The sequence below is a fragment of the Rattus norvegicus genome, chromosome 13 (genome assembly GCF_021556685.1).
Source record: "Rattus norvegicus strain SHRSP/BbbUtx chromosome 13, alternate assembly SHRSP_T2T, whole genome shotgun sequence".
NCBI lineage: Eukaryota > Metazoa > Chordata > Mammalia > Rodentia > Muridae > Rattus > Rattus norvegicus.
The window spans coordinates 82,559,427-82,571,448 of record NC_141546.1 but is presented as its reverse complement, the minus strand read 5'-3'; the positions used below and the strand labels follow the sequence as shown (position 1 = coordinate 82,571,448).

Sequence of the window (12,022 nt, the reverse complement as noted above, 5' to 3'; positions counted from 1 at the left end):
CACTGACCCAGAGGACCTGCTGCTCACACCAGTACCATCCATTATACAGTGCATCGCCACACTAACTGGTGCAGGGTTTTTGTGGTAGTTATAATAATTTTGTCCACTAAGGAGCCCTGTGCCTGGAATGCAAGGGGTTTCCTGCCACTTGTAATGGCTGGTAGCTAGCTCAGCGTCTAACAGGCAGGCCCTGAGATGTTTGCTGAACTGGCCTCAATTTAATTTAGTTAGCATCAATCTCAAGACTAAGGAGTAAACAAACGGTGGTGGACTTAGTGAGACTAAGTCTCAGAAGTCTTTACCACCGCCAAGGCCAACGTAAAAACTAAAGTAATTACTTGGGTAGATAACTCATGAAAGAAGGAGAGCTATTTGCATTTGAATGCTCTGGTGAGGATTTTCTGCTTATTGATGTTTCTGGGATTTTTCAGATAATAGCTTCAATTCTTTGATTCTTTCATGGTGTGGAGAGTAGGCCAGAAAGTTAATCTATCCATCACTGTCCCATCTGAAACCACGCAGCTTTCAACCCGCTCTGGCGAACAGAAAGCACCCAGAGAAACAAACTTTCAGCGTGAATACAGTGAGGCAGAGGCTGAGGCACAGCGATGCTCACATTCAGCTCTCTCAAGAAGAAAGCCAGGAGGGTGCCGCCACAGGCCTGACGTTTCAATAACCTCACACCTGGCTCCTGACTCCATCTAGCCCTTCTCTTAGCATTAGGGGGTACAGGGAGACTATGCAGAAAGCGGTTTCTGTGGCACAGGAGACTGAGTACAGATCAGATCGGACAGGATGTGTGTCTGTACTTCTAAGGGCTGGGGTGGAGATGAGAACCGGAGAGGGCATCCAGGTCTCCAAAATGACAGCAAGCAAGCAAGAAAGCAAACAAGTGACCAAGCAAGCGCACAGACACAGGCACGCGCGCGCGTACACACACACACACACACACACACACACACACACACACACACACACACACACACGGGGGGGCGGGGGAGGGACGGAGAGAGGGAGAGAGGGAAGAAGGGAGAGACCGAAAGACACAGAGACAGAGAGCACCTGCTTCCGAAAGCTGTCCGCACCCCACCCCACCCCCATCGCAGGCCGGCCCGAAGGCGCGGCCCCGCCAGCCAGAGCCGGCGGATTTACCGTGGCATTACTTTTAATTAAGTCTGCGGCGCGGCGCGGGAGCGCGGGGTGCGCCCTAATCCCGGGCCCGCCTGACGTCACCTGGGAAGGCGCGGCGGCGCGGGGAGGCGCGGACCGACGACCTCGCGGCGACCCAGCCCGCGCCTCCGCCCGCGCGGGGCTTTGCTCGGCGGGAATTAAGGGAGGGAGAAATGTTAGTACACTTTTAATTGGAAATCGAGTTCTTCTTTCAGAGCGGCTTGTTTACTCAGGATCGGGCATTAGAACTCAGGGGAGGCTCTAATTGAAGTGACGGCTTTGGAGATTATGGGGAACATATGGCCCTACCGCCGGGCTCTTTATCTGCATTTTCTCATAAAAACTGCCGTCCGGGTGTGTTTCTGCAGCCTGGCCTCTTCCATTTCTAAAGCGCCTTTGAAGAGAGGAGAATGCGATGCATGCGCAGGGCTGCAGTATCCTGCAGCCCGCAGGCCTGGAAGCTTCCCCATGCTAGGCCCGCACTGAAGCCGCCTCCAGCCAGGGTTCTGTCAGGGAAATATTGAGCTGGGAAGAAAAGAAAGCCACTGGTGACTGCCTGGCAGGGGTGTAATTCAAACGGTTTTAAGCAACAGCGGGAGAGAGTTGCCAAGGCAACGAGATTCCCACTCTAGGCTCAGGAAAGGAACCTCGGTGTACTTGGTTGGGGCCAGTACACAGGGGAAATAGGAACACGCGTGTCTCAGGACAGAATTATTGTTTTCTTTCTCTTTGTCATTAACCAACCAATCAATCAAATATCCAGTTGGTCCCTGGCTGGAGCATCAATCGCTACCCTAGTACCCACTATCCCTTCTGCTCAATGTTACTGTACCAACCTGTTATATGTGTATTTTTGATATTATCATGCCTCACCCCTCAGACGTGCTTTTAGAGCATGCTACATTTCGGAAAATGTAAACATCACCTGGCTCCGTCGACTTCTGTTTGCTTCATCTTCCAACCTCAACTGCACCTGTTCACCCTAGGGAAAACATTCATACCTTCTGTTTTAGCTCCAGGCTCTCCCTGGCACAGCACCAACCTCGACTGGGAAGAAGAGCCGATTGAGCCCAACTCTGGTTCCCAGAGCTCCTCCACCTCTTGTGGCTGTGTTTCACAATCTTCCTTTCCTAACCAATCTGCTCACCTGGGGATTACAGAACCCCTATCTCAGGCTACTCACCAGAGTAATTAAATCCTTAAGGCCCATGCCACAGAAACCCAACATCAAGGAAAAAAAAAGACACATGAAATATCTGGAGAATGGTTCAGAGGCTTAGAGTGCATGCTTTCCTTGGAGAGGACTGGAGTTCTGTTCCTAGCACCCATGTAAGACAGCTCCCAAGCACCTGTAACTCCAGTCTAGGACCTGACATTCCCCTGGCCTCTGCAGGCATGTACACACACACACACACACATACACACACACACACACACCACACACACCACATACACACACAAACATACACACCACATACACACACACATACCACACACACACACACCACACACCACATACACACACATACACACACACACCACACACACTCACACACACCACACACCACACACCACATACACACACATACATACACACACCACACACACTCACACACACATACACACACACTCACACACACTCACATACACACATATACACACACAAACATACACCACATACACACACACACCATATACACACATACATACACACACCACACACATACACATACACACATACACACCACACACACCACATACACACACAAACATACACACCACATACACACACATACCACACACACACACCACACACCACATACACACACATACACACACACCACACACACATACACACACACAACACACACACAACACATACACACACACAACACACACACCACATACACACACAAACATACACACCACATACACACACATACCACACACACACACCACACACCACATACACACACATACACACACACACCACACACACTCACACACACACACATACACACACACACCACACACACAACACATACACACACACAACACACACATACACACACACCATATACACACATGCATACACACACCACACACATACCACATACACACACATACACACACACCATACACACACATACATACACATACCACATACGCACGCACACACACACACACACACATTTAAAAATACAATAAGAAGCCTTACAGGGGTGGGGGACTACCTTGAGGTGCAACACTTAATCTGAATGCCTTGGTTAGTAACAATCTTTCTCCACTAGAACTCAAGCTTCCTAAGGGCAGAGTTATCAATCCAGAATGTACAACTGGCCCATCATTGCTACAAAATATTCTCTCATTAGTCAAATATATGCTTCTGTATGCTCCATGTACCTAACCAAGGCCCCGCTCAACATAATATTCAGTCAACTCCAGAGTGAACTAGATGCTGAGCTGGCCCAGCCAGCTTCCTACTCTCACCGGTTTCTAAGAGGGAATATTTGGACAGCTTACCTTGAATACCCCCCTGTGCACACATGCTAAAATATCCAGATTCCTGGTCCTAGTCACCAAAAGACCTGACAAGCCTTTGGCCTCACCAGCGGGCAACTTTGGGTTTGGACCTCTGAGAATCTAGATACTTTTTAAATTCTGTTCTTTTCCACTTATTTTTGCCACATAAAATCCCACAGTATTCAGAAGCAGCCATAAACCTGTTTGCTACCATCCTTAAAAGCCACTGGTCATTTTGTTTAGTCACAGACACAAAGGCACTGGGAGATGCAGGCTAAGACACTTCCACTTCCTGGGTGACCTACCTCAGTTTCTAAAGCACCTTTGGATTCCCTCGAACCCTCTTGGCTGGGAATTCAAAAGTAGAGGTGGGGTCCGGGTTGCCAAGAAAAGAAAACTAGCCATTTCTTGCAATTTCTACATGATTTTCATTTACGACAGGAGGGAGAAAGTGAGACCCTGGGACCTGTAGCCCTGGGGATGTGTTGTTCTGCCTGTATTATGGATTGTCACCCTAAATACATTGGGCAAGCTGCCAAGTCCTGCAGAGAGGACCCAACTGAGAGGTGGAGAGATAAGGGCACAATGCTGTTTCTGCCAACGGGGACGTTCTGAGCTCTTGTCTCCTAAGGGGCACTATTATGGGCCAGCTTGTGGAGGTCTGTGAGGTGTACTGATTTTAGGCCACTGTCAGTCCTTATTCACATAAGGAGGGATATGGCTTACACCACCGATACCCTCCTCTGGAAGACTTGAGGTAGGGGAAGAGAAGACTTTTTTCTTGCCGCCATCAAATAAAACACAGGAACAGAACCAGTGAGATGAATAACTGTCAAACCAAAACAAAATCACTAATGCTCCTTCACGTGCAGTTTTTAACTGCTTACATTCCCTTATATCTCCACAGATTATGTTGAGCTGGCGTCTTTCCCGGCTGCCTACTGCTACAGGGGATCCCCCATAAAGCATACAAGGATAGTGATTACGTGCTTCGGTAAAGTGCTATAGGTAAAGCAGAAAGTGGACTTGTGACTGGCGCTGAATGGGAGGGTGAACTCAGCCCCTGTCAACTCCTTTTCGCTGCTTAAATTATAATGTGCAAGGCGTTTTGGTTGGGATCTCTCAGGTAGGAAGTCTTAGTGAATTCTTGGATCACCACCACGGCCAGCCAGGGAGCTGTCAGTAGAATGTGAGGAGACACTGTGAGGCCTGGTTTACGCTACCTGTATGTTTATGATGACCAGACGACACACACTGCTTAACCAAGGCAGACACTGCAACTAGATCACCCAGGTTGGAACGCTGACTTTCAGTGACGAGTTGCTGTATCTGAAGCGCTACATTAACTTCTCCACGTTCATCCTCCTCAGCACAGAATGGGAAGACTCACAAAACTGCCTTAGCCACCAGCTCCATAGCCACACTGGGCTCTTTAATTCCTATGAAGTACTTAAGGTAATGACTTCTGTAGGGAGAGGGTTCTGTAATTAGGAACATCCCTGAATCCACCATCATTATGCAAAACCCAATGGTATGTTTTACATGTGGCCATTGTTACTTACAGAGGTTGAACACGGGAAGTGACTAATTACAAAACACTGATTTTATATGCTCTGAGGCAGCTACTCTAATTTTATATTTTTTTATTATTTGTTTTAATCAAAATTGTTAAGTGTGAACGCATTTCTAAAAACAGGTTTCTGCCAGTGGAAAAAAGGTAAGCATTGGCTAAATCTGACCATGGCCTGTAACTTTTTAAGCACCAAAGATAAACTCTACTCAACTTCTAATTACAGAGAGGGCCGAAGCCCTCTGTTTCAGTATCAAGTGTCCAGACTTGGTAATTGGTAGAATTAAGTTCTTATTCCAGCTTATCCCTGACTCAAGTATCTTGTGTTTTTACTTCTCCTTCTGTGTTATGAAGACAAAACAAACACACCAAAAGAGAAGATTCCACAAAGAAAAGACGCGTTTTTAAGCCTTAGATGGAGAACGACAAATAATTCTCCTAGCGAAGTGTATGGCTGATTCTAGCAAGACACATAACTGTTGATTTCGAAAACAACCTAAAGGGTCCAGCAATTATAATTGCTTCTTGCCTACCAGTCAGAAATGCCAGGTTAATAAAACAGGCAGAGTCTGGGAAGGCCTGCGGAGTCATGATATAAACTGATGCTTTTCGTGTGTCTTTGACAATGCTAGCAACCACAAAAACAATGAAAGAGACTGCATGCTTACTCTATGATAAACACTGTACAGAAACCTTCAAGACAGACATCCTGTCTCTTGCCTTATTCTTAGCCCGTGGCATAGGACTAGAATATACGTTAGCCTGAAATTTCGGGAATTTCTATCAGTTCCAAAACCTGGGGTCAGATCTGTAGGCAACTGCAATTTGAAGCAGTATTTCTTCAAACATCAGATCACCATATCTGAAACAGCATGCTACTATTAGAATTAAAACACTTAGATTGATATGTAATGCAAGCAGTGGATTATTAAATGAGTGGGTGTGTGTGGGGTGAGGTGGGGTGGGTTTGTATATTATGGGTGTGTGTGGGGTGGGGTGGGGTGAGGAGGGTTTGTGTATTGTGGGTGTGTGTGGGGTGGGGTGGGGTGAGGAGGATTTGTGTATTGTGGGTGTGTATTCCTGATAAAGGTGATTATTACTATACTGAAGTATGGTTAAATTTTTCTGAAATATGTTTATGTAAGGAACATAGAAAATATGGCTTAAATACACGTTTGCCAATATAATATTTACTGTAGTTCTTGTAGTAACTATTCTTGATTTTTAAAATGAGTAACCCCTTTGCCTATTAAAAAAGAATGACACAATTTTCATAGTGATGTCTCTTTGTCCATCTCTCAGCCCTTTTATATCATAATATATTTTGATATGATCATGTTAACTTTGAGATGTCTCCTCATCTGTGCCAATTGGGAATCAGTGTCCCCTTGACTTTTGTTTTCCTGCATCTAATAAACTAGAGACTGACATAGTAGTCTGTTTTGTTTTGTTTTAAGTGCCGAAGGGAAGACTAGTGAGGGCTGGAAGTACATGAGTAAGAACATCTAAAAGGACAGCAGGTATGAGAGCCATGCTAACAGACCTACTGAGGGATAGAAGAAGCAACATGGGCCTCAGCCTCTCGGTACATTCCCTAACAGAACTTCCAAGACCCATGGCCTTACCAGACAGGACTCTAATCTACTCCTGAAGTGTGGAGACGCACCACCCTGTCAGACCAAGAACCTGAGAGAGGTATAGACCAGGATAGCTCTATGCAGGAAAGGTGGTGCTCGGTGATAAGGTAACACCTGGGCATTCAAAGGAACTCAAATCACAACAACTGTGAATCTCAGTCTCTCAACTTATCATAGAAAAACAACAAAAATTGGTAGATTTCTTCCATTCTCTCTTAGACTTTAATGAGCCTCAAAGGTCATTGATTTTTTTCCCCACTTGATATTTTTTTTTTTGCATTGACTTCCCAAGATGTGACACCAGCCTGTATTAGTTCTAAAACTAAAGACTGCCTTGGAGACACACACAAGTCTGTAGTAGAAAACCACCATGTCCAATTCATGCACCCCGGCTGCCCCAAATGAGAAGGAAGCCCTCTGTGCCACTCTGAGATGCCTGCTGCCAGCTCTCCAGGGGCATCTGAAATAGAAGGGCAAAGATGAGGGGTGTGAGATATCTATGAAATGGTGGGTCTTCTGCAAAATGAGTGCAGAAGCCATGAGAAGCCACACCCAGAAGTCCACAAGCACCTTGCCAAGAGATGACCACAGACACTGCCATTCAGTAGACACCAGTCTAGTTTCATGCTTTTGTCTGCATTCTCTCTTTTCATTCTAAAAGCAACCCCCACAGGCAGCCTGATAGCTCCCTTTCTTACTGATTAGGAAATATAGTCTTAACAGAGGCCGGTAACTGGCCCAAGATCACATTGCTTCTGAGTGTAGGGCTTGCTTCATTTCTGGACCTGTCTAACAGTAGATGCAAAAATAGACAAGATTTCCTCCTACTTATTTACATTATAAAAGTGAGCTGATAAGAATAATTCAAAGGAATTTTCCAGAGATTATGAGTAACTGTTGCTCATAAATTGGCCTTACCAGAGAATAAGATTAGCTCAACACAGATTAAAAGAAATGCTGCTACATGGTAGAACAATAATACCGCCCCCAGTGTGGTAGATTCGAATGAGGACAGAGCCAATAGTCCCTAAGCCATGGCTTGCTGTACATGCCTGGCAATTTGAGTTGTCCCCCAGAAGTCACATAAAGGTGGAAGGAGAGAAAAGACTCTACCAGATTGTTCTATGACCTTTACATATGTGCTGTGGCACGCACGCACGCACGCACACACACTCACAGAGAGAGAGAGAGAGAGAGAGAGAGAGAGAGAGAGAGAGAGAATAAATCAGCAAAAAAGCATCAATTTAACAAGCAATAAAAGAGAGCCTAGGTACTAGAGTTGATAAACATGACTGAGAAGAGGAGCGAGGGAGTGTTAGAGAAGAAGATTGGTGGGAGGCTTCTGGAATCTAAGACACATCTCCCATGCTAAGAAAAATCAGAAAGAAAAAGGACTAACAAACACTAGGTGTAAGGAACCCACTTTACAACTCCCATGATTTGTGGATCTTGGCCTCGGAGATTAATATAAACAAGAAAAAGCAATGAGTTCAAACAAGAAGCACACATGATCACATGCCTGTGGCATGCCAGGTCGTGCTGGGCCGGTGGATGCAAAATACAGGGACATGGGACTCCGTGGTGCAGGCTGGGAAGCTGCTACACCATCCCACAAAACATAAAGTGCCCTTCAAAGAAAGGGGTCCCGGGACGGGCCTCATGGGAAAATCCCTCTACACTAGCACATAAGTTGAAAGAGTCCTACCACAGCCAGGGGGTAAATCTGAGAAACAATCTAAATAGCCTGTCTTTAGAAACACAGATGAACCCCAAAATAGGGAAGGCAAAAATATAATTAGATTCTTCCATGGCCAGAGACACAGAAAGAAATAAAAGGGAAAAAGAAAACACTGTTGAAATAAACAAAAAAAAATGTATAAAATTCCAACTCAATATTCTTCTAAAATCAAGAATGAAACAAAAAAGAACACTGTTTTGCTTCAAAGTTGCCTGTAACTTAGTGAAGTGAAGGAGGCTACCTACACCGAACTCTTAAAGGAATAAAAACTTTAGGGGAAAATCTCATGGAATCAAAGACTGTAGTTGGCGGTGTCCTTGCCGGGTCACCGTTCTTCATCGTTCTTATGTAATGTTATCATAAGGGAAAACTGGAAGTGTATAGGAACATGTCTTACTTCCAAATCTACTGCAAATTTTAATTCAAACTTAAGCTTTAAACGTTGCTGCATGTAATACTTGGGTGGCCTCTCATTTGAAAAGAAAATGGAAGACTAAGAGAGAAAATGGAGAATGCCACCGGAACCAGCTAGAAGCTACTGTTGTCCACAGTCAGGTGTCAGGGGCCAGGAGCCCCTGCCTCCAGTCCCAGGTAAAGGCTAATAAAATTGTGAGTATATAAATAGAATGTGGTACGCAACTCAGGTAGTAACAATAACAATGTTATCCACGCCACACATGGAAAATCGCACCCCCTTCATGGTGGTACCCTTTTAAAGACAGCGTAACATTTTCACTGATGGATCAGAACATCCACTGTCTACTAGAAAGGCTACTAGAAAGACTGGGGAGAAACTAAGAAAGCCTTTAGTGTTCCCTAGACCTGGGAGAGGGTTTCTATCAAACAAGTGTAGATGAATGGTCTCCTACTGTGTGGCTTCTAAAAGTAAAGTCAGGACCAAGGTTTGGGGTTACACAGGGATTGAGAAGGATGTTGAGGTTCACCATGAACAATCAGACAATCCACCTCAGAAGGTAGATTGAATTCTGGTGATGTTGTGGCATACACCACAAATGTTCTACATCTGGTTTCACAACAAAGGGCTCCTCCTAGTTACCAGTGGTAAGGACAGCTTTTGCATGCTGATGAGATAACTGGTGGGTGGGTGGGGGATCCTAGCTATAGGACAAGTCTGACCACTAGAGATACCAACATAAGGTTGGATGGTTGGTCCGTTCAGCCACACCTCCCAACTCAAGCAGGGCAGAGGAGCTGAAGGTTGAGTTGGTCGTGCATGCCTAATTGTTAAATTGTGCTTATGTAATAAAGCTCTAATAAAAAACACAAAAGGACACGGTTAAGATAACTTTCTGAGAGCTGAATGCATGGATGTATATGGAAGCTGGTGCACCTAAGGGGGCTATAGGAGCTCTGGGCCCTTTTGCAGACACCTCGCCCTGCATATCTCTCTATCTGCCATTGGCACCGTTGAAATTCCTTGTTTAAAAAATGGCAGAACATAAATGAAATGTCTTCTTGAGCTCTGCCACGCACTTTAACAAATTAATTGAGCGGCAAGAGGGTGTGCTAGAAATACCACTTTATAGCCAGCTAAACACAGATGACAATCTGCGACTTGCAACTGGCATCTAAAGTAGGCAGGCAGCCATATGTGACCTAACCTTCCATTGAATATATCTCCAGGCAGACGATGTCGGAATTGAATTGAAGTTTGGGGAAGCGCTCCCACACATCTGGTGAAAGCATGAAACACACATCAGTGTGTTGTTTCCTCACATCTGCTCCCGGTGGCCCATATGCTTAAGAGGAAGCCAATGGAACATCTGATGGGAATGTGAACCACACAACCTCCAAGGTGCCTACCAATGGCAAGATCCTCTTGTTTCCTGCTGAAGGAAAAGTGCTCAGCCCCTCCTCATAGGATCCCTCCCCCTAGAGACCAGGAGCATCTGTCACCACCCACTAAGCCAAAAGAAAAGCATCTACCCCTGACTTCGAATTGCATCTAACTGCATAGAGGCTGCCTCAGGGTTATTGGCAAAGCTGGGACCAGGACAAAAGAGACTGGGCCACAGCAGGAAAGAGCATTGTGCTGCGTGTGATGAGTTGCACCTGAATTCCTAGAACTTGAGAAGCTGAGGAAGACCCTTGGTAAGACCCTTCTCAAAAGATCAGGAAGTCTTGGGAGAAGGCTCAGTCAGCAAAGTAATTGTCATATAAGCAGGAGGACCTGAATTCAAATCCCCGGGACCCATGTAAAAGCTGGGGGTGGCACTGAACAACTGTAAGCCCAGTGCCAAGATAAGGGACTTGCTCTCAGGCTTGTCCAGTTGACTTGGCAAGCTCCAGGTTCAGTGAGAGATCCTGTCTCAAAAAATAAGGTAGAGAGGGATTGAGGAAGATGCCCAACAATCAACCACTGGGCTCTAATAACAAACACATGCCCTAACCCTAACACACACACACACACACACACACACACACACACACACACACACACACCAAAAAAAAAAAAAATAAAGGGAAATAGGAAAATAGGAAAATAGGAAAAGAGAGAGAAAGGGCTTCTAAAAACAAGGTGTGTAGTTCCTGGGGAATGACACTCAAGGCTAATCTCTGATCTTCACATGTGCACACACAAAAATACACACACATACATGCACACACAAAAATTTTAAGGTGACAGGACAGAGAATCATTAACTCACCAAGTCCTTAAGAAACAGCTATCTCACTCACTGATGCTACTGTCTGAGGAGGGTGTTCCTGGGAGATTCCTATTGTCCCTTAAAATCTGTGATGATTTTTGCAGTGTTTGTTTCCGTGCGTGTGTGTGTGTGTGTGTGTGTGTGTGTGTGTGTGTGTGTGTGTGTGTGTGAGAGAGAGAGAGAGAGAGAGAGAGAGAGAGAACATGCTAAGAGTGCACCTGTATGTGTGAGCATGGGTCCGAGTGCACGTAGAAGCCCAAGGTTGATGCTAAGAATTATCACTCTTCCACCTTATTCTCTGAGTTGTGTTTCTCAGTCAAACACAGAGCTCAAAATATTGTTAGTCTTGCTATCGTGCTTGCCCTGGAGACCCCGTCTCCATTTTCTGCTATAACTACAGGTGGGCCACTGGGCCCAACCAGCATTTACATGGGCGCTGGGGAACAAAACTCTAGCCTGTGACGGACAGTTTAACACATGAGCCATCCAGTAAGTACATTACAGGCTGGGAATAAAATGAAACATGGTCAAAATGGACGGAGTCACACTAACACTACCCATGGCTTCACACAGACTCCTGGGAGAGGACAAACTCTGCTATCATCCTGAAACGCTTCATTTAGAAGCCCAGAATTAACTGGCCCACTGGAACATGCTCTGTGAAGTCTTTGCATCTCCTCTCTATGTCCCACCTCTTACTTCCTCTGAAGTCACCA

The 12,022-nt window shown here is 45.5% G+C and overlaps 1 protein-coding gene across 3 annotated transcripts in view; it reads right to left on the bottom strand.

Moving 5' to 3' along the window:
- Positions 1 to 12,022, bottom strand: part of Lmx1a (LIM homeobox transcription factor 1 alpha) — a 144,197-nt gene that overhangs the window by 31,903 nt on the left and 100,272 nt on the right. The window lies entirely within an intron of this gene.